This window comes from Seriola aureovittata, chromosome 20 (assembly GCF_021018895.1).
Source record: "Seriola aureovittata isolate HTS-2021-v1 ecotype China chromosome 20, ASM2101889v1, whole genome shotgun sequence".
NCBI lineage: Eukaryota > Metazoa > Chordata > Actinopteri > Carangiformes > Carangidae > Seriola > Seriola aureovittata.
The window spans coordinates 19,929,147-19,939,321 of NC_079383.1; positions in this window are offsets into that span (position 1 = coordinate 19,929,147).

Here is a 10,175-nt window from a genome sequence, read left to right on the forward strand (position 1 = left end):
TTAATTGGCTCGTACACGGTGACAATGACTAATTCGGTGCTCAGTGTTTTTGGCCAATTTTACCGATTTTTTACATTTTGTTCTCCATCTCGGCAGCCGCGAGGTAATCAGTAGAATCCCCTCTGCACATTACAGTTGGCTCCATCAGGAGTGTGCGCTCACATCGATGTTGTGTGAATTTGCAGCAAAAAGTTGAGAAAAAATGTTTTTGCCAGAATCAGCATCTGATCAGCATCTGTTATTGTAATGAATGAATGAAGGTGCAACGTTTGTTCACACGGTGCTCTGTATTGTTCTTATTATTTCTTATCAATAAGTGATTATTATTAATCCGAGTGTCTTATCCCTCTGTGCCATAGAGCTCCATTAAGAACACATCAGTCAGCCACATGGTGACACTTTCCAGGCATCTGTCTTGATCATGGGTTTCAAGCACTTTCTGTAAAAGTAAAAATCTCATCAGATGGGGGATCCTGGGACAAAATCTTAGCAGATTGGGGTCATTGGTCTAATTTGTGTCAGTTTAAGGATCCGTGATGTGAAAACGTTTGAGAACATTTGTTGAAAACTGCAATGAGCCGCTGTTTTAGGAAATCATTGAGCTCAGGGCTGAGTGCCATAGACATATACACTATATATAAAATAAAAAAAAAGTTTCTCAGTCCTAAGTCCTTATCAGCCCTGCTGTGTGCATGTACATGTGCCTCTGTGTGTGTGTGTGTGTGTGTGTGTGTGTGTGTGTGTGTGTGTGTGTGTGTGCGCACATGTGTGTGTCTGGGATGTACTAAAGAGTGAACCAGCCGTGCCCTTATCACTCGCAGAGACACCGATTATGTAATCAAACAGATTAAATATGAAGTGATTATCAGTTGCAGACATCTGATACTAACTGCAGTGCCCTTTATATCCTACTGTATAATAAAGTGTTAATGTTGTGATGGAATGTCAGGACACAGTGTTTCACATTTTAATCAAATTATTCTACTGAGCAGTTGCAGGCAGTAAATGTTATAAATCGGAGTAGCAGGCATCCCGCCGCTCCAACTCATTATATAATGTTTTTGCATTTCAAGTGTAGATTTGTAACTAATTAATTCACGGTTTTCACACTGGATTTAGACTTTTGGACTTAAAATTGAGAGCAGATTCTTAAATTACATGTTCAAACTAATTAAAAAAAAAAAAGTGTTAGCCAATCAAATTTGATCTCACAGCATGACACAAAATGAAATCCTGTAATCTCATTTCTCAGTGTCATACATACGCCCAAAAAGCCCAGCTGGCTGTGTTCATACTTGAACAGAAAATAATTTTGTCACCCATCCTTGGACCCCTCTCCACCCGAGAGATCCACTGATGAAGTAACACAGGATATGATAAGTTCAGAGCAGCTTAATTATCAACATGGGAATGAAAGTTTTCAGTGTTAGCGGTAGCAGCCTCCAGGATAGCCTCTTTTTTCATTATGCTAAAGTGAGGATTCACAGCGGGAGACTGTTAGACTGTTTAACATTATCAGGTTTATGATATTTAATGCATGCTGTCCTCGTTTCACTTCAAACTGCTCTTCTCCTGCGCTCAGCTTGCAGGTCATACTTGCACGTCTTGACGGCAAGAGTGCGAGTCCTCTCGTCAAAGCTGCCAGCCAGTGTCAGATGGCTGCTGGATTTTACAGCTCTGGAAAGTGTCAGATGATGTTTCACAGCTGCCTGTTTTACAAAAGCGAGAGATTCAGATTGCAAATGATGGCTGGATCATGTTTCACCAGGTCCTGCTGGGCTCCTGTGCTCGTGCATGAGGTGTTGGTGTTTGTTTGATGACAACAGAAATGGTCAAAGTTGTCATATTGACAAAAGACATATTGATTGATTTCCAAGCATCAATCGTGCTTTGAGTAACATGAAAACACAACTTCCTTTCATTCATCTTTCACTCTTCTGACAGTTTCTTTATCTGTGATGCATCCACACACAAACATGACAAAGTCGGCCTGTTACACTTGCTGCTGGAAATGAATGCTAGCTTAGCTACGTTTTCGTAGCCTAGCCTGTTAGCCTAGCTTGGCCTCTGCCTGCGCTGCAGCTTTTCCTCTGAATGGACGTTTCCAACGCGGCTTCATTTGCTCTCTACACCTCTGGCCCTGTGCAAAAACCTAGTTTTGAGATCAAACACGAAGAACTGTGTGTTTAATCATGGTGCTCACACGGTGTATCTCCCTATATTAAGTTGTTTTTAATAAAGCTTACTGTCAGCTGAAAACAGCCTAGGGCCTGGTAGCTACTGTAACACCACAGGGATAGCGCTTGGTTTCTGGAGAAATCATTTTTAACTTTTAATAACTTTTTTTCTTTCCACTCAGTGAAAACTTTGATGATGATAGGTTACATAAACGATGAGATCATCAGGAGGGGGCTGCAAATGTTTGCTCAAATTATTCTCCTCTGAAACCTTTTTATTATGTTAACGTGACATCAGTTTTCCAAATGTCACCAACATTTGCCCATTTTTATACACCAGAAAGAAAGAAGTACAACATACTAAACTCTCTTTATTGATGATTAAATGATAGATAATGAATTTTCATGTTTCCCATAAATAATTTTAAATGAGATGGACTGGTTTCTCACCCAGAAAAATCCCCGGACTACTGCAGCAAATGATAAACACTGGACCCACACAAACACACACTAAAGATGAATCAGAAAAGATAAATGAGGTAATTTACAGGAAAACGCCTCCATTATTAACAATTGTTTGACATGTCCTTAGCGTGTTCCTCCTCTGACTCTGCTGTAAATTGGATTGATTGTAGCTATGCTAAATCGCTACATACATCCTCATTAACAGCATGATAAAGAGAGGAGAGAGAGTTTGTATTGGTTTTTATGATCGTTACATTTTCAGGATGAATGTCCACGTCGGCTTGAGTGAGAGAAACAATTTGCAGAGGAGGAGCTGGTGAAAACAAAATGAAAATTTATAGATAGGATGTTCAGCAGTTCGGTTTTCCTGACTCTTACTCTGCATCATCTTTCGGGACACTTGGAGCTCTGTAGTACTGAGAAATCCTGTAACTACTGGCTTTTTTTTAACTGCATAAAAACCACAAGAGTGTGGGAGATGAAACTGTTTCCTAAGATGTCAGGTAAACAACATTTTTGACTTTTTTAAAATATCTTTTATAAGTACCGTTTCTGAAGTAATTGTGTGATATTTCAAACTTTATTTAAATAATTGTCTACTGGAAAAAAAAAAACATAGCTTCTTTTATTTTGCAGAGAATCCTTTGTGTCTGGTGTTTTTAAGGAGCAGTTTCATTTGTGTCCTCATTGAGGCCAGGTGTGGCAGTGCAGGCACCCAGGTGTTCATTGTGTAGCAGCTGCTGCCAGTTGGAGACAGTGGAGTCCATTGAGTGGGTTGAAAATAGAGGGGGGAGTCACACTGGGTGTTTGATTTGCTTTTTTGCTCTTTTTTTTCCATCTCCAGTGCTGTAAGCTGAGAAACGAGGTTAAATAAAGTAAAGCAATCGCCAAAATGAGAAATGCAGTTAAAGCTGTGACTGAAATAACCGTTTAAATTTGCTTTACGTCGACTGAATCGTCCCCTTCCCTCCTACTGATGTGGTACATTCCAGAAAGTATTTACACTGAGGGTTTAGAAAGTGGCAGGGGTTTGATTGCAAGGGTGGAAATTTTCACATTTGATTGGGTTTTTTTTTTTAGTGCGTACACTCAATGCACTGTGAACTGAATCTTTTTGTTTAATTTGTGGCTCCGCCCCTTTGCACCCATCACCGAAATGGTTTTAAAAATGAGTAAATAATCTAAGGGTTACAGAACACTAATGTGACTCTGCTTCTGACCTGAATGTGAAAACAGTACAGACTTCTAGAGCGGCTGCCATTGCACTTTATGTGATGAAAATTTAACTTTACTCAGTGATGTCGCAAACATTCGTCGTGGCCTCAGACCTTGTTGAGGTTTTCAGGTTGTTTTAAGTTGCTTTTTTACTTTTTTTTTGATTAGATGGTGTTGGTACTCTTGTTTGCTCCAACCTGAAAGAAACAGAACACATAATACAGTTACCTTAACATTTTAAGCATTGTTCCTCTTCAAGGCTCACATGAAGAAAAGGTGCAAATGTTAAATTGAACACCCTGTTTAAATTCAAGGTTAATTAATTACCACTCTAATTACCACAAGTTGAGGCCACAGGCACAAGGACAGGAACATTTCCCTCTTTCTGCGAAATTAACATCATAGCAGTGGAAGCAGTTGATTAATTGAAAAAATGGAGAGTATGTGAAGTGGTGATTGGTACCACATGCAGACCACCACCACCGTTAACCAATAATTGAATATAAATCAATTAGTGTCCAGGCACTCACCATCTGCAGTCACAGATGAAATGCCTGTGTATATGCGTTCACTGTTACCTGTGTGGAACAGAATGCAGTGGGTAGTGGCAGCAACACCAAGAGGAAGTAAATACATATTACTTCCTCCCACAATAAATTGAATATTATTTTATTTTTTGTGTGTGTGTGTGTGTGTGTGTGTGTGTGTGTGTGTGTGTGTGTGTGTAAAGAACTGAGAACAATCGTAGCTCTCGGGACGCCATTTTGAGCTCACACCAACCAATGCAGCACCGGCAACCGCCAGTTTTAAAACTTGTCTAAAACATTAACTGTGTAAACAGTTTGTTTCCAATTCTGTTATGAAATAACCACACAGCTCAACCATGGCGACTTGTTGTTGTCGTAGAAACGGAAGTTCACAGAAGTGGCGTTGCTATACCAACCTGTTTTTTTCGAAAAACAGAAAAAAACCCAACGAAGGTATGCAGTGCTTGGGTGAGTGTTGGTTCTGGGAACACCTGTCGACACATCCCCTGTACAGATGTGGCCTGTTGGGAGCTGCCACTTGTACCTTCTCTGAGACACCCTCTTCCAACTTAAGAGGCGACTCTCATTATAGCAGAGGACCAGCTCCTCAGCAGGAGAGCGGTTTGTGTGTAGATCGACCCCTTCCTGTCTTCATTTTATTTCATTTTTTTCCTGTTGGCTTCAAACAACATCAAAGCCATTTCCTTGGGCTTTTGTGTACTAATATCATTCTGCAATAGAGACTGGAGCACTAAAGCCTTGTACTTGTTGTTCTTACAAGATATGCCCACTTCCAGCTTTGATTTATGTTTATATTTATTTTTTTTCTATTTGCTCCCAAGTCCATTTGACACCGCCGAGGTTGCGGCTGAAAGAATGAGGCTAAAATTGTCATACACGGCATAATAATACTAATTTGAATTTCTAATTTAATGGAATGCACAAATGCAATTATAGTTAAATCTACTGGTGCCTGAATGATGGGGCGGTGATATTATAAGCTGTTAACTTGCGTATTCACACCGTAATATTTCAGTTTGGTCTTCGTTTCTTCTGCTCTTCAAAACTCTACATGAACCCTGACTCCTTCAACAGCTGTTGAAGGAGGAAGCCATCACAAAGCCACCGCTCACTCAGACGGAAGTGCAGTTAAAATGTATGGTTTATGTTGTCAGGGTAGAAAATGGATTTCTCCACCCCTGAGCGCATTAGCTCTTGATAGGGAAGTAGGATTATGGGTGCTGAAGATTTGCCAAAAGTAAGTGATAAATGGGGCTATTTATGGTCTAGATATTTATACAAATTATTTTAAAAACAAATTATGCGATTAATGGAAAATTTTGCCAATAAGCGACTGGGAAGGAGATGAAAAGGGAACGAATGAGATGTTAAGAAAAAGGGAGGATAAAGATGAAGCCATAAAAACAAAAATAGGTAAAATGGTTAAACTTTGTTCAGGGAGATCTTTTGCAATGAGACCTGAGAACAAATGACATTTGTTCCAGAGTCTGATACCAATGTTGAGTTTGTCTTTGATTAAATGACACTGTGATAAATGTTATACCGTGGTTTAAGGGTAATGGCAGCAGCATGAACACAGTCTGTCCTATGTGTCATGTCGAGAACATTTGAATGTGTAACAAGGGGGAAAATGGGGCCAGATATCAATATCATATCACATTCGTATTTTTTTTCAATCCCCCAGTAAACGTAACAGCAAATGCGTCTTGACGAGTAATTCTCTAGACTACAGAGAACAACGAGCCTCATCAGATGTCATCAAACGCATCAGGCGCACAGACTCTAATGGTGCGGATAGCAGCATTTGACAGGGGAGGATGCTGCTATATTGCTGGCTCTGTTGTAAACAAACCTTAGCAGTCAACTCAGCGCATCCCATCGCTTTTTTCTCTCAGGCCCGTTGACTCAGTTAAGCCACAAACACACATTACCTGTCATTTCCCTAATACTCATAAATGTAAATGATGTAAATTAGAATTTCATAAATTTTCATGAATGCTGCTGGTGCATCGGTTTGCAGGTTAGCGTTCATGTATTTATCAACTCCTCAGTTAATTATGACACACATTTCATGCAAATTACTTTCTCAGTCGCAGCTCACCCCTGTTCAGATGTCAGAAAGGTTTAGGGGTTCAGGCTTTCAGAGACTGTTTGACGATGCAACGGGGACTGCGTTTGAAGCATAATGACCCCAGTGCCGACTGTCTGATAAACAAAAGGCCAGAAAAACAAAACGCATTCTGTATTTTCAGCCACACTCCCGCTTTGATTCTCGCTGCCGCCTTTTTCTGTTCCTGCTGTCAGACAACAGAAACGAGTATAAAACGTCTCATAAACAGGGTTAATCATGCGAAAAGTAATTCGCATGCTGCTGCATTGAGGCGTTCATCAAAGCCCTGTTTTATAATTACAAAGTTAACAGAATGAATGTAATTTGTTAATGGCATATTCAGATTAATAATGAGTAATCGCAAAGAAAGTGATGTGCAAATATACAGTCCGAAAATGTGGAGTTTTCAGATGTTTCTACTTTGGAGATATAACATTGTGAGAGACGGAAAAATAACGGTTTAGTGAAGATGACTTATTCGCTCTCATCTATTCCATTACATCAAAACAGCTTTGGGATAAACATGTTTTGTGTTTTTATTTTTTTTACCTTACTGTCGTCTCATCTCTTTGTTGTAGTGGCCATGTGCTGCTAACTCTGTCGTCCCAGCTGTGAGCTAATACTGTAAACAAGAACACACACATGTATATACATATTCATGGACATTCATCCACTGCTTTTTTTTGTGTTTGTCTTTTCTTCTGAAGAGCTCAGAATGAGCTCCCATAGGAAATGTCAAAGGGCATGATGAGTAATGAGAATATTCATCACAGCAAATTACTCTCAAACAGCTGCACAATACACACACACACACACACACACACACACAAAACACACTGATCTACACTTGGGCGAGCACATGCAACATGAGCACAGAGCCATGTGACACTTGTTTATTGTCCTGCCATTCACTTCCATCCATCATCTCTCACCTTTTTGCCCTTCTCTCTATCCTGCGACTGATCACAACAATCAAGACAGATGCTGCTGCTCATCCTCGCCTTATAAAAACACGTTCACCAATATCCTCTCAGGGTCCTGTGTGAATGCAGTCGTTCACTCTCTCTTTATGCTCTGCCCCTACTCTCTTTTTATTCTTGTTTGTTAACCTTGTAAGAGGCTGTGAGGCTTGGATTCACAGAAATTACGTGGAAACAAAACATAAAATTGTGCTCAAGAGGCAAAGAATATAATGGAAAATAGCCAAGGATTCCAGGAATGTAAACATATAAAGCAGCAGACAGAGAAAAGGTACGGTGCTGCTCAAGAGTCAAATATGATTTATAAAAACAACAGCTTCCTGGAAACCTGTGTGTTGTTTGTATGTATGCCTTTTAGGCTTTTCAGTTAATATTTACATTAACTGACTGCAACTCTCTCATTTTATGGAAACCAGGCGACAGTGGTATAAACATCTAACCACTGGTTAGATGTTTATACCACCATGAACAATGAACAAGGCCAGTCGGCCTCTGTGATGGATCTTGCAGGGAAAATTGTCAGAGTAACTTTGCCTCTGGGTTAACTAGGTTGCAGAAATTCTTTTCTTTGCTTCTCAAAGTGGGATGTGGTTTTCAGGGTGTCCTCTGCCTTTAAAGCAGCTGATGTTCTGCTTCTTGCTTGGACTATGGCTGGGAGAGCTCTCACGTCATGTCCACATTAAAAGCCCTTCTTACACCTGGAAGAACTTGCAGCACAACCAACAGCCAACTCTTCCAAAATAAAAGTGAAATATAATTTACGATGACACAAAATGCAGAAAGAAAGCGATAGCCCGACCTGCTCTGTGATTGGACTGTCATTATTCAATCTGATTCAGGTGAGAAAACAGGGTCAGACTTCGTTTTACTTCTTTTTTCACAGTGTAATAATTTGAAGTGTTAAACTGCCTGATAATCTCACCCGCGGTTCGAAGGGGGAGCCACTCATCTAACCTCGTATACAAGATTTCCACAATTAGTTTTTTCAAGTTCACCTTTTCATTTCACATTACAACCACAATCAAAGTTTTGTCATTTCACAGCATTTCGTTTGTGAGTTTCACTGAAACACACACAGAGCTGAGGAGAGTAATGAATTGGAGGCTGGAGCGCATGACGGATTGCCCTCATATATTCAGGCTGATGTCCGCCTTGTTTTGCCCTTGTGCTTCAGGTCGTTGTCATGTTGAAATGTAAATCTTAACACCCTTCTTAAGTGCTGCAGAGACTGTTTTCTTCCCAGTCCCTGATGCAGAAAAGCATCCTGACAGCATGAAGCTGAAGCGTGGTTATCCAGGAAATGAGCAGGACTTGGTTCTCGTCAAGCATTCAAGACAAAAAGTTCAGTTTTTTGTTTCAATAAATGACATTAGAATCTTTTGGGTCACTGAAGTGCTTTTGTGGAAAACCTCAGAAGAGCCACAGACAGTTGTTTTCCATCACTGAAGCTCAGTTAAGCCTTTTTCAGACATGCTCACTACTTAGTAAAAGTAATGGCGATTCAATGTCTGAAAAAGTTGCTTTTAAAAGTCACAACGACAAACTTACCAGGTTTGACCGACTAATATAACACAGTCTGAATTGAATGGAGCCAGATTTATGAACAGGCATGAGCCACACTACAACATCTGGACAGCTGCAGCCTGATCCCAGAGATCATCGTGCACCACTCGAGAAGGGTGTTAAGATTTACATTTCAAAACGACAACAACCTGCGGCACGAGGCCAGAACGAGGCGGACATCGGCCTGAATATATGAGGACAATTCGTCACGCACGCTACCTCCCACCCATTACAGCTCCTCAGCTTTAAGTATGCACGTTTCAATGAAGCTCACATCAGACAAACTAACGCTGAAAAACACCACAAACATGCGAGATGGAAAGGTGAAATTTGTGTTCTCCAGAAAATCATGTACGTCAAGCGGATTGTCCGCTCTGCAGCTGGTTGCTAAAGTTGCAGAAAATACTGTGAATGTGGAACAGCAGTGGTGAAAAGTAAGAGTAAGTGGGTCAAGGGACAGTTTCCCTTTTTAGTTACTTTCAATCCACTGATTGTTACCGTTGAAATGAATTGATATTGGTGCAAACTTTTACTGTTTTTAAATACTGTGCAAACTGTCCAATATGATTATTTTAGTCTGCATGAATCAGATAGTGAAGGAATGTGACGTATCAAACTAAACTGAGGTCTGAAGGCTTCATTAAAAAGGCCACAGTTGATGTGTATTGTCCCTCTCACATAAATGTTTAAATAACAATCTATTTTGCTTCTCTCTCCATCGAGGGTTGAATGTGAAGGGCCTCCGGAGAGAGGAGGAGGAGGAACCATCTGTTGCTGTTTTAAACAGCTGCTCTCCACTTCTTCACTGCATATGTGTGCACACACACACACACACACACACACACACACACACACAAACCTGAGGCATTGTGGCTCCAGATGGCACAGCTTCATGGTCAAACATGGAAAGTTTGGCAAACGCACACAGAAAGAGACACACCAACAAATCTCAGACTCACACATATTCAGACAAATTGTTTTTATCAGTATGTACTTTGTCACGCTGAGCAAGCGGCTGCTCCACTTTCATGACCCTTTCAGATTTCATTCTCAGAGCGCTCCATGTTCCACTTTGCTGTAATTAAGTGTGGAAAAGGACAAACGCAAAGGAAGCAGT